At 39.9% G+C, this 12,299-nt stretch overlaps 1 protein-coding gene and 1 pseudogene across 2 annotated transcripts in view; one reads left to right on the forward strand and one right to left on the reverse strand.

The window, feature by feature from the left end:
• stx18 (syntaxin 18) overlaps positions 1-12,299 on the reverse strand; it is a 159,089-nt gene that overhangs the window by 45,092 nt on the left and 101,698 nt on the right. The window lies entirely within an intron of this gene.
• On the forward strand, positions 3,943-4,829 carry LOC122539239 (large ribosomal subunit protein eL33 pseudogene; annotated as a pseudogene).

Below are 12,299 nucleotides of genomic sequence, written 5' to 3' on the forward strand. Positions count from 1 at the left end.
AAGGAGACCAGAATTGCATGCAATATTCCAACAGTGGCCTAACCAATGGCCTGTACAGCCGCAACATGACCTCCCAACTCCTGTACTCAATACTCTGACCAATAAAGGAAAGCATACCATACGCCTTCTTCACTATCCTATCTACCTGCAACTCCACTTTCAAGGAGCTATGAACCTGCACTCCAAGGTCTCTGTTCAGCAACACTCCCTCCGACCTTACCATTAAATGTATAAGTCCTGCTAAGATTTGGTTTCCCAAAATGCAGCACCTCACTGAATTAAACTCCATCTGCCACTTCTCAGCCCATTGGCCCATCTGGTCAAGATCTTGTTGTAATCTGAGGTAACCCTCTTCGCTGTCCACTACACCTCCAATTTTGGTGTCATCTGCAAACTTACTAACTGTACCTCTTATGCTCGCATCCAAATCATTTATGTAAATGACAAAAAGTAAAGGGCCCAGAACCAATCCTTGTGGCACTCCACCGGTCACAGGCCTCCAGTCTGAAAATCAACCCTCCACCACCACCCTCTGTCTTCTACCTTTGAGCCATGTCTGTATCCAAATGGCTAGTTCTCCCTGTATTCCATGAGATCTAACCTTGCTAATCAGTCTCCCATGGGGAACCTTGTCGAACGCCTTACTGAAGTCCATATAGATCACATCTACTGCTCTGCCCTCATCAATCTTCTTTGTTACTTCTTCAAAAACCTCAATCAAGTTTGTGAGATATGATTTCCCATGCACAAAGCCATGTTGACTATCCAGAATCAGTCCTTGCCTTTCCAAACACATGTACATCCTGTCCCTCAGGATTCCCTCCAACAACTTGCCTACCACCGAGGTCAGGCTCATCGGTCTATAGTTCCCTGGCTTGTCCTTACCACCCTTCTTAAACAGTGGCACCACATTTGCCAACCTCCAGTCTTCCAGCACCTCACCTGTGACTATCGATGATACAAATATCTCAGCAAGAGGCCCAGCAATCACTTCTCTAGCTTCCCACAGAGTTCTCGGGTACACCCGATCAGGTCCTGGGGATTTATCCACCTTTAACCGTTTCAAGATATCCAGCACTTCCTCCTCTGTAATCTGCACATTTTGCAAGATGTCACCATCTATTTCCCTACAGTCTATGTCTTCCATATCCTTTTCCACAGTAAATACTGACGCAAAATATTCATTTAGTATCTCCCCCATTATCTGTGGCTCCACACAAAGGCCGCCTTGCTGATCTTTGAGGGGCCCTATTCTCTCCATAGTTACCCTTTTGTCCTTAATATATTTGTGAAAACCCTTTGGATTCTCCTTAATTCTATTTGCCAAAGTTATCTCATGTCCCCGTTTTGCCCTCCTGATTTCCCTCTTAAGTATACTCCTACTTTCTTTATCCTCTTCTAAGGATACACTCGATCTATCCTGTCTGTACCTGACATATGCTTCCTTCTTTTTCTTAACCAAACCCTCAATTTCTTTTGTCATCCAGCATTCCCGATAGTTACCAGCCTTCCCTTTCACCCTGACAGGAATATACTTTCTCTGGATTCTTGTTATCTCATTTCTGAAGGCTTCCCATTTTCCAGCCTTCCCTTAACCTGCGAACATCTGCCTCCAGTCAGCTTTTGAAAGTTCTTGCCTAATACCGTCAAAATTGGCCTTTCTCCAATTTAGAACTTCAACTTTTAGATCTGGTCTATCCTTTTCCATTACTATTTTAAAATGAATAGAATTATGGTTACTGGCCCCAAAGTGCTCCCCCACTGACAACTCAGTCACCTGCCCTGCCTTATTTCCCAAGAGTAGGTCAAGTTTTCCACCTTAGGTATATCCACATACTGAATCAGAAAATTGTCTTGTACACATTTAAGAAATTCCTCTCCATCTAAACCTTTAACACTATGACACTCCCAGTTGATGTTTGGAAAGTTAAAATCCCCTACCATAACCACCTTATTATTCTTACAGATAGTTGAGATCTCCTGACAAGTTTGTTTCTCAATTTCCCTCTGACTATTGGGGGTGTCTATAATACAATCCCAATAGGGTGATCATCCCTTTCTTATTTCTCAGTTCCACCCAAATAACTTCCCTGGATGTATTTCCTGGAATATCCTCCCTTCGCACAGCTGTAATGCTATCCCTTATCAAAAATGCCACTCCCCCTCCTCTTTTGCCTTCCTTTCTGTCCTTCCTGTAGTATTTGTATCCTGGAACATTCAGCTGCCAGTCCTGCCCATCCCTGAGCCATGTTTCCGTAATTGCTATGATATCCCAGTCCCATGTTCCTAACCATGCCCTGAGTTCATCTGCCTTCCCTGTTAGGCCCCTTGCATTGAAATAAATGCAGTTTAATTTATTAGTCCTACCTTGTCCCTGCCTGCCCTGACTGTTTGACTCACTTCTGTTCTCAGCTGTACCTGTCTCAGATCGATCTCTTTCCTCACTATCTCCCTGGGTCCGCCCCCCCCCCCCCACCTTACTAGTTTAAATCCTCCCAAGCAGTTCTCGCAAATTTCCCTGCCAGTATATTCGTCCTCTTCCAATTTCGGTGCAATCCGTCCTTCTTGTACAGGTCACTTCTACCCCAAAAGAGATTCCAATGATCCAAAATGTGAATCCTTCTCCCATACACCAGCTCCTCAGCCATGCATTCATCTGCTCTATCCTCCTATTCCTGCCCTCACTAGCTCGTAGCACTGGGAGTAATCCAGATATTACTACCCTTGAGGACCTCCTTTTTAAATTTCTGCCTAACTCTCTGTAATCTCCCTTCAGAGTCTCATCCTTTTCCCTTCCAATGTCGTTGGTTCCAATGTGGACAATGACCTCCTGCTGGCCCCTCTCCCCCGTGAGAACATTCTGCACCCTCTCTGAGACATCCTTGATCCTGGCACCAGGGAAACAACACGCCATTCTGCTTTTTCTCTGCTGGCCACAGAAACGTCTGTCTGTTCCTCGGACTACAGAATCCCCTAACACAATTGATCTCTTGGGAGCCGACGTACCCCTCGCTGCATTAGAGCCAGTCTCAATACCAGAAACTTGGCTGTTCATGCTACGTTCCCCTGAGAATCCATCACCCCCTACATTTTCCAAAACAGCATACCTGTTTGAAATGGTATATCCACAAAAGACTCCTGCTCTAGCTGCCTCCCTCTCTTACCCTTCCTGGAGTTAACCCATCTATGTGACTGTATCTGAGACTTTCCCCTCTTCCTATAACTGCCATCCATCACATACTGTAGCTGTTGCAAATTCCTCATCGTTTCTATTTGTCTCTCCAACCGATCCACTCGATCTGTTGTTTCAATGTTCCGTGCGCCTGCACCTTCTTATTAAATGAACACCATTTCCTGGTGTCAATCTCCTGCTTTTTCTCCACACTCGTACACATCATTTTTACCCATATGATCCTGAAATGGCCTCTTGAATGCCTTGACTGAACATGCCTCCACTACTCCTCCAGGCAGTGCATTCAATATTGCAACTTCAGTCTTGCTCCTTCACAGATCACTTTAAATCTATGCTTTTGTTTTTTTTTTCAAAAAACTGACCAGTTTTACTCATTACTCTCCAGAAGTGAACCTATATTTTAAGGCTTTTCTTAGTCGTAATACAATTCATTAAATTAACAAATTATGTAGCACAAAACATAATCTTAATTACCTGTACTTTATCCAGAGATACTGAAAGTTATCAACGTCTCAGAAAAATTTAATATGCAAAGTAAAATTCTCCACCATGTACAGAGGTTGCTTTCCAAACCAGCAAACACCACGTATTTAAACATATAATTTTCTCTCATTCTGAACTTTTATTTCTATGAACATTTTTAATATTTGTGCAGCAACATTTCTATTTATATTTAATTTTCAATATAAATCCAAAAGATGGAAAATGCATAGATCACATTTCTGTTTAAACTTTCTTACAATTGGATGATGTACAAGCAAAAGCATCAGACAGAACGACTGCAAGACAAAAGTGAGATAATTCACATGCTTAGAAGAATCAATTGTCTCTTGTTAAGGTTTTACTTTGATAGTAAAACTTCAAGAGATTGGCAGAAAGCACTGGGGGAGTTATTGACACTGTTTGTCAACACAACAGCATTTTCATCAAAGACAATGCAATTTTTGACTCACGTTGTACACTTCTTACTTTATTGATATAAATGCTGTATTTTTGGTGATTGCAAAGCCAAACGTAATTTTATATGTCTTAAAAATAAATAGGAAGACAGCCTTCAATAATTTATATTTACATCATAACACTGAGTCTGTGCAATGTTCTGTTGTGATTAGAACATACTATTAACTGAAATTAAAATGGACACAGCTTCTTCAGGAGGTTCTTTATACTCACTAACTTCAAAAATATCCAAAAATTTTCACTTTTCAATGAGATATGAAAGAACATGGCCTTACAACACACAAATGGTTAACGTATTGCCATCTATTTGTCATATTTGCTCTTCCTCCATCTTGGCATCTGAGAGAGTGATCCAGCTCTCGCTCTTGCAAGGCCTGGAAGATTACGATGCAAAGTCATGTTTACAGGTTATGAATGAGGCCTTTGAAACTAGAGAGAGCACACTGCCCTACTAAAGATTGGGGGTATTTACTGCTCAATGAAGCAGAATTTTACCTGGGCAAGACATGTGCTTATGTCTACAAAGCAAAGAACAACACTGTGACTGCGATGGAAAACCAAACAATACTTGTATTTAGAGTAAAGTGACCCATGCACATAGTGCATACCAAATTCAGCAGTAACCTGCCTTACTGGGCATAGGATTCGTGTGATGCCATACCCATAAAGGATCTAAAGCACAGCTATACATAAATTGACAATAAATAGTAAAACGATTTAATTTGCAAAAAACACTTTTAATGGGCAAATTATAATTATTATTTAAAAAGTTTTTGAAACCCAAATCTTTCAGTCTCCGGATAGTCAGAAGGTCTCCAAAATGGAAAATCTAATGGGAGCTGAATGGGAAGTTTCAATGTCCAACAACAATTGTGAATGCATCCTTCTTTAAATTAAGAGTTCAAGTCTTGACACGTCCAATGTAATTATTTGAATAGTTACCCAGAAAAGGTCAATCAGAAATAAGGCTAGTTTAACTCCTAGGCAGCTCCAGAACTAACATACTAAATCACACAGGCTGATAAACCCTCCGAGCAGCAAAGACTACAATTTCCCCTAGCACTCTCTGATCACATACCTCAACTGATACGCTGCAAAAATCATTAGGACCAGTTTCTACGTACTCCTTTATACCCTGCTAAAATATTTCATATTATTTCTACAGCAAACACATTCCATAAGAATTGCATCTTTCATATTAGAAAGACTTGGCTATAACATAACAGGTATATATATATAGTGCATTTAATATAATAAAACTGCTCAAGTGCTCAAGGAATGTCATTAAATACAATTTGACTCTGAGTGACAAATATAATTTTAGGTTATCAATAAATGGGTTGAGGAAGCATATCAAAAAGAAGAAAGAGTAATGAAAAATCAAGGTAGCTAAATAGACCAGAATTGGAGAAGCTGACATCCTAGAGACTTCTAGGCCTGGAGAACAGTAGAGGTGGGGCAGGGAGAGGCCATTAACAAAGAGAAGAATCTTAAATTGAGGTTAATCAGGAATCAGTGCCAGTGGGCATAAGGATAGTGGGTGAATGAGATTTATTGAGAGTTAGGTCATAGACAACAGAGCTTCTCAAGTTTATAGATGGTAAAAACTGGAAACTAGTCAGGACGATGCTGGGATAGTCAAGATTGGAGTTAATAAAGATATAGATGACAGTTGCAGCAGTAGATGAGCTGAACAGGATTGGAACCAGAAGGTGTTACAGACGTCCGTGTGGACAAGGAAAGGATGTTTTATCGGGTAGGAAAATGTAGAACTAAGGGACACTGTTTGAAATCAACAGTATAATTAGCAGAAATGATTGCAAGTTCCCATTCTTTCTCATGTGCAAGCTTTCACTCTCAGTTTTTTATTCTTTAGAGGCATTCAAAATCTTAACTATTTCTATAGCCCATTTAAGACAAGATAAGGAATTTTTTTTGTCTTATCGAGTTGAGTGATTTTGGGACTCTCTTCTTCAAAAGGCAATGGAAGCAGCATCTTTGCATATTTTTAAAGGCACAGGTAAACAGATTCTTGGTACGTGGAGGGTTAAATGTTATTGGGGTGGGCAGAAATGAGGAGTTAAGGTTAAAGTCAGATGAGCCACGATCTTACTGAATGGCAAAGCAGGCTTGAAGAACTGAGTGGCCTCCACCTAATACATACATTCATAAGTGGAATGAGCAATCTCTGTAATGGCACTGATATGGGCTCAGAAACGCATTTCAAGGTCAAATAGGAGACTGAGGTTGCATCAGTCTGGTTCAGTCTCAGACAGTTGGCAGGGAGAGAGCTGGAATCAATGGTAAGGGAGCAGAATTTGTGTGGGGACTAAGGACAATGATTTTGACTCTCTCAATAATCAATCACCTGATGAAGGAGCAGCGCTCTGAAAGCTAGTGTGCTTCCAAGTAAACCTGTTGGACTATAACCTGGTGTTGTGTGATTTTCAACTTTATACATACCACTGTAACACTTATCATTCCTCAAACTAAAGGCATCAGGTTTGACACCAATCTGATATGTTATCACTCACCATCTTCCTTTTTTTCTGAGGTGCTGTCTAGTTCTTCTTTATGGACTTGGGTTCTGTCAATAGCAACATCTGCCTTGCTGTCAATAAATATCAAGCAGTGAACCTGTCACGAGAACAACAAAAAAGCCCCAAAACAGACATACTGCACTTAACACATCATGCTGACAACACTTTTGTAAAGAAGATCGTAAACTGGACTAGCAGATGTGCTGTATACAATCAAAGAAAATTATTACACTCTCATGGGTTAAAGTTGTAACCTGAAGTTGACTTCTATGTTAAGCATGTATACAATTATCTAAAGAGCATCCTTATGACATTAAACTAGGCCTAATGAATCTTTAACCTGGATAAATATTAACAACTGCACAATTATACCAAGGGAATCATTAGGGATTCTTCTCAACCACATTCCTGATCATAGTGAATGGGGGATCAGACTGGAGGGCAGAATGGCCTATTCATAGTCATAGTGATGTACAGCACGGACACAGACCCTTCGGTCCAACCCGTCCATGCTGACCAGATATCCCAACCCAATCTAGTCCCACCTAACAGCATTTGGCCCATATCCTTCTAAACCCTTCCTATTCATATACCCATCCAGATGCCTTTTAAATGTTGCAATTGTACTAACTTCCACCACTTCCTCTGGCAGCTCATTCCATACACGTACCACCCTCTGCGTGAAAAAGTTGCCCCTTAGGTCTCTTTTATATCTTTCCCCTCTCACCCTAAACCTATGCCCTCTAGTTCTGGACTCTCCCAACCCAGGTCTATTTATTCTATCCATGCCCCTCATAATTTTGTAAGCCTCTACTGGTTTTATTTTCTGTAATTATCTGCTGAAGCCCTACATCTAAAAATAAATCTTAATTCCCTGCAGTCCTTACTTCTGAGTGTTACTCTATTAATAATTTCAAATACTTTTGATTGTCACCATTTAATTTTTATATTAGTTTTATTTGTCCTTTATTACATCATTATCAAGGGAGATGTATATCTGTATAGCACTTCTCATGCCCTTTAGCCATCCTAAAGTGCTTAACTGCCAATATACCTTTGTAGTACTGTCACTGTTGTAATGTTGGCAATTTGGCAATCGATTTATAATTCCCAGAAACAGCAAAGATGATAAAAACCAAATTATTTGTTTTTGTGATATTGAATGAGGAAGAAATATTGAGGTTAACTCTGCTACACTTCTTTAAAATAATGCCACGAGATCTTTAACATCCATTTGAGAGACCAGATGGGGCCTCAGCTTAACGTCTCATCTGAAATATGGCATCAGTGACAGTGCAGCATTCCTTCAGGGCTGCACTGGAATCTTAACACAGATTGCTGTGCTGAAATCTCTGAAGTCAGGCTTGAATCTGCAACTGTGACTCAGAGGTGAGAGTGCTACCATCTGAGCCATGATCAACACATCTTCTGCTGCACTGTGCACAACAGATCAGCTGGTATGCTGATTTGTTATGTAAGTGTTACATAAAATAATGCAGAATGTAAAGTTTTGCCTTTGACGTAGAGACATATTCTTCCAAAGCCACAGAAACTAACTTCCATTATGTAAACCCTGGGTAAGACTGGAGTTTAATTGCTTTTCTAGCTGTAGGTCACAAACCTGGCTTCTTTGTCCCTTTTTAAAAGTGTGATTGGCAAGATCACTCAAAGATTGCAGTTTGTAGCATCTGGGTCGAATGGCTACCTTTATTTCGAATTGTGATTGATAAGGCCACTTAAAGGTTATTAAATCTTATGACTCCATTTATGTCTTTTTTTCTCTAATTTAAATTAAAAATGTAACATAAGAATTTGAATGTGTCATTTGTAGCATGACCAAGAGGACATACATGTCAGATGAAACATTTTAATAATACATCTTATGACAACATTTAGACAGAAACAGTAGGGAGATACTAAAAGACAAAAAGGCAAACAAATAGATGATGTAATCTAACCGTTTGTATCTGTATTTAGACGTATGGGCTCTATCTCTCAAGTCAAAGGCATACTTTAAGGACAATTAGGTATGGGCAATAAATACTTGCGTTGCAAACAAAGCCTACATCCCGTGAACATGTAAAATAAAATAATAAAATAAATAGATAAGAATGTTTAGCGAGGTTCTAGAATTTGAAAAAATGGCACATAGGGAGATTTACTTAAATGAGTATATTTGCAAACATTTGTGAAATAACTTCAGAGGCCAGTAACCCATCACCAAGTCACCCTTTATTTTCATGTGCATAGTACTTGACAGTGCTCCAGCTTCCTCAGAGCCAGCTGTCAGAGTCAACAGAACCTCTGAAACTCCTGTTTATATCTGTCAGCCAGGACTCCCTGATTAAGGACCAAGTTAACAACCCCAGTCAGGGAACTTGTATTCTATGTAGTCAACCTGACTGACCTTGTTACAATCACTACAGGTAACAATACTGAACATTGCAATGGTGGAGCAAGAGGAAGCCCCAGGGGATGCAAAGACAGATTCAATTTAGCTAGACCTAAGGAACAAAAAATGTGCAATTAACATTGCTCTGTGTGGTTTATAGGCCACCAACTAGTCAAAATGATATTGAGGAGCAAACCTGCAGGGAAATAACAGGTGCCAACATTATTGAATAGTCTTAATGGGGTGGACAAAGTCAGAAGTCATACAACACCAAGTTATAGTCCAACAGGTTTTTTAAAAATCACAAGCTTTTGGCGCTCTGCTCCTTCTTCAGATGAAGTGGAGAGAGGCACACAGGCACAGAATATATTCTTTGCCTATATACTCTGTGTCTGTGTGCCTCTCTCCACTTCATCTGAAGAAGGAGTAGCACTCCAAAAGCTTGTGATTTTTAAAAAACCTGTTGGACTATAACTTGGTGTTGCATGACTTCTGAATTTTAATGGCAGTCTATAATTACCCAAATATAGAGTGGGATATTGGTTCTGTAAGGGGCAGTGAGGGGTAAGTGTACCTATATTGTATCCAGGAGCATTTTCTACAGCGGTTCGTGTCCAGTCCAACAAGAAAGGATGCACTGTTGTACCTGCTTCTTGGAAATGGGGTGGGTTAAGCAGATCAACAATCAGTGAAGGAACATTTAGAAGACACTGATCATTGTATCATAAGGTTTAGGATGATGATGGAGAAAGACAATAGTCAATACAAAATAAGAAAAATCAATTTGTGGTGAACTGATTTCAATGGGGCAAGATCAGAGGTAGGCCAGATAGTCTGGAATATGAGGATGGTGGGAAAAACTAACTAAGCATGTGGCACCTTCAAAGAACCACAGAAGGTATATTCCCTCAAAAAGGAAATGTAGGACAAACAAATCTAGAGCACCTTGGATGACAAAGGAGACAGAAAATAATGAAGAAAAAATGTACTTATGACTGAGGACCATGAAAATAAAGGAAATTTGTAAGGAAGGTGAGAAAACAAATTAGACATGTAAAGAAGACTTTTGAGAAAAGACTGGCAGTCAATGCAAGTCCAAAAATCTTCTACAGGCGTAAAAATAGAATAAGCTGATTAGTGACCATACGGAAATTTCACATGGAGGCAGGGGCATGTCTGAAGTATTAAATGAATTCTTTGCTTCTATTTTTCCTGAGACAGATGCTACCCAGGCCATAGTCACAGAAGAGGAAACTCTGTTTATAGTAGGATTCAAAATTGACAAGGAGGAAGTGTTGGATAGATTGATGTTACTTAGATTGGACCGATGAGATCCAAAGATACTGAAGGACATGAGAGTAGAATTTGACCAAAGTCTTTCAGTCTTCCCTAAACTCAGTTGAGGTGTCAGAAAACTGAAGAATTGCAAATATAATGCACTTGTTCAAAAAGGTTTTAAGGATAAGGCCAGCAAATATAGACAAGCAGTTTAATTTCAGAGGTGGGGAAGCTCTTAGAAACAATTATTTCGAATGGAATTAGCGGCCTATGGAAATAGGTGGGCTGATTAGGATGTACCAGTATGGATTTTGAAAGGGTAAATCATGTTTCACTAATTTTGAGAGTGTTTTTTGAAGGTGTTGAAGGATTGAGGAGTGTAATTCTGTTATGTGCTGTAAGTGGACTTGCAGAAGGGGTTGGATACAGTGCCTGACAAGAAATTTGAGAGAAAAATTGAATAAAAGGATTAGCAGTCAGTTATGTATCCACATTGTTGAGTGATAAGAAACAGACGTAGTGATTAATGGATACAAACATGGTTATTTTTGAGTTGGAAGAATGTTTGTAGTGGAGTTTGCCAGGATTGGCATTGGCAACCTTGCTTTTCCTGATGCATGATCTTTATCTTTGTGCACAGAGAACAATTTCAAAGTTTGTGGATGATATAAAATTTGGAAACATTGCAAACTGTGAGGTAGAATCCAAAAGAACACAGAAAAGTGGGTGAAATGGGCTGATAAGAGGCAGATGAAGTTCAGTGCAGAAGAGTGTGAGGTGATACATTTTCGGAGGAGGAATATCACCACACAACACAAAATAAGATGTACAATTCTAAAGTGGATGTAGCAGTAGGGGGACCTAGGTATATATGAGCATTGATCTTTGAAAGTAGCAGGTCAAGTGGAGAGAACAGTTAATAAAGCTGTTAAAAAAAAAATTAATAAAGCCTAGCTTTATTAAAGGGTAAAGAGTACTAAAGCAAGGAGGTGATCTGAACTTCTATAAGACATCTGTTAGATCTTAGATGGTGTATCTGTATACAGTTCTGGGTGCCATACTATAGGAGGGATGTGAACAAAATGGAGAGACTGCAGGACAGATTAACAAGAATGGTTCCAGAAATGAGCAAGTTTGGTTATGAGAATAGATTGCAGAAATTGGGATGATCTTTCTTGGTGAGATGATGGTTATGAGGAGATCTGATAGAAGTTTTCAAAATAATGAGGGACCTGGACAGTCTAGACAGAAAGAAACCTATAGAACCTAATCTTAAAAGAGATGAGACATTATTTAGGCCATAGCTAGAATACTGTGTACAGTTTATACTCGCCACAGTATAGGAAGGATGTGATTGCAAGAGAAAGGGTGCAGAGGAAATTAACCAGCTGTTTCCTGGGCTAGAGTATTTCAGCTATGAAGACAGACTAGATAAACTGTGCTTGTTTGCTTTCCTGAGAACAGGCAAGGCTGGGGGGAGACATGATTAAGGTGAGGGCTCATCAGTCCTTCGAGCATTGGGACTTCACTTGTCACAATTTCTCTTGGCTGTTTGGATACTGCAATGTGCTCACCAAACTGTGTTCCCATATCTAAATATGAGGGCTCTGCAGCTTGTGTGAGTGTAATTGCACTGGTGGAGTTTGACAACAGGCAGGTGAAGATGTATCCTCTGGGACAGTGATATTACTGTCTCCAGAGGTAGAATCTTCAGGTTTTTGCCATGGATGTGGCCTGGACTTGGGATTGTAAGAATCTGCAGTGGAAAGCAAAAATAACCACATTAAGAATCAGCACAATCTGAATGTTTCATATTTATTTGCATGCCTCTTGTGTATCCATATGCCAGCATTCTCACTCTCATGCCTGCCTATTCCAATCTGGCTGGCTGTAATCACACAGTCATCTCTTCTGCAGTGCTCCTTCCTCCATAAGG

The sequence above is a fragment of the Chiloscyllium plagiosum genome, unplaced genomic scaffold (genome assembly GCF_037043375.1).
Source record: "Chiloscyllium plagiosum isolate Xiang-an unplaced genomic scaffold, Cpla_swu_hap1 HiC_scaffold_36, whole genome shotgun sequence".
Lineage (NCBI taxonomy): Eukaryota > Metazoa > Chordata > Chondrichthyes > Orectolobiformes > Hemiscylliidae > Chiloscyllium > Chiloscyllium plagiosum.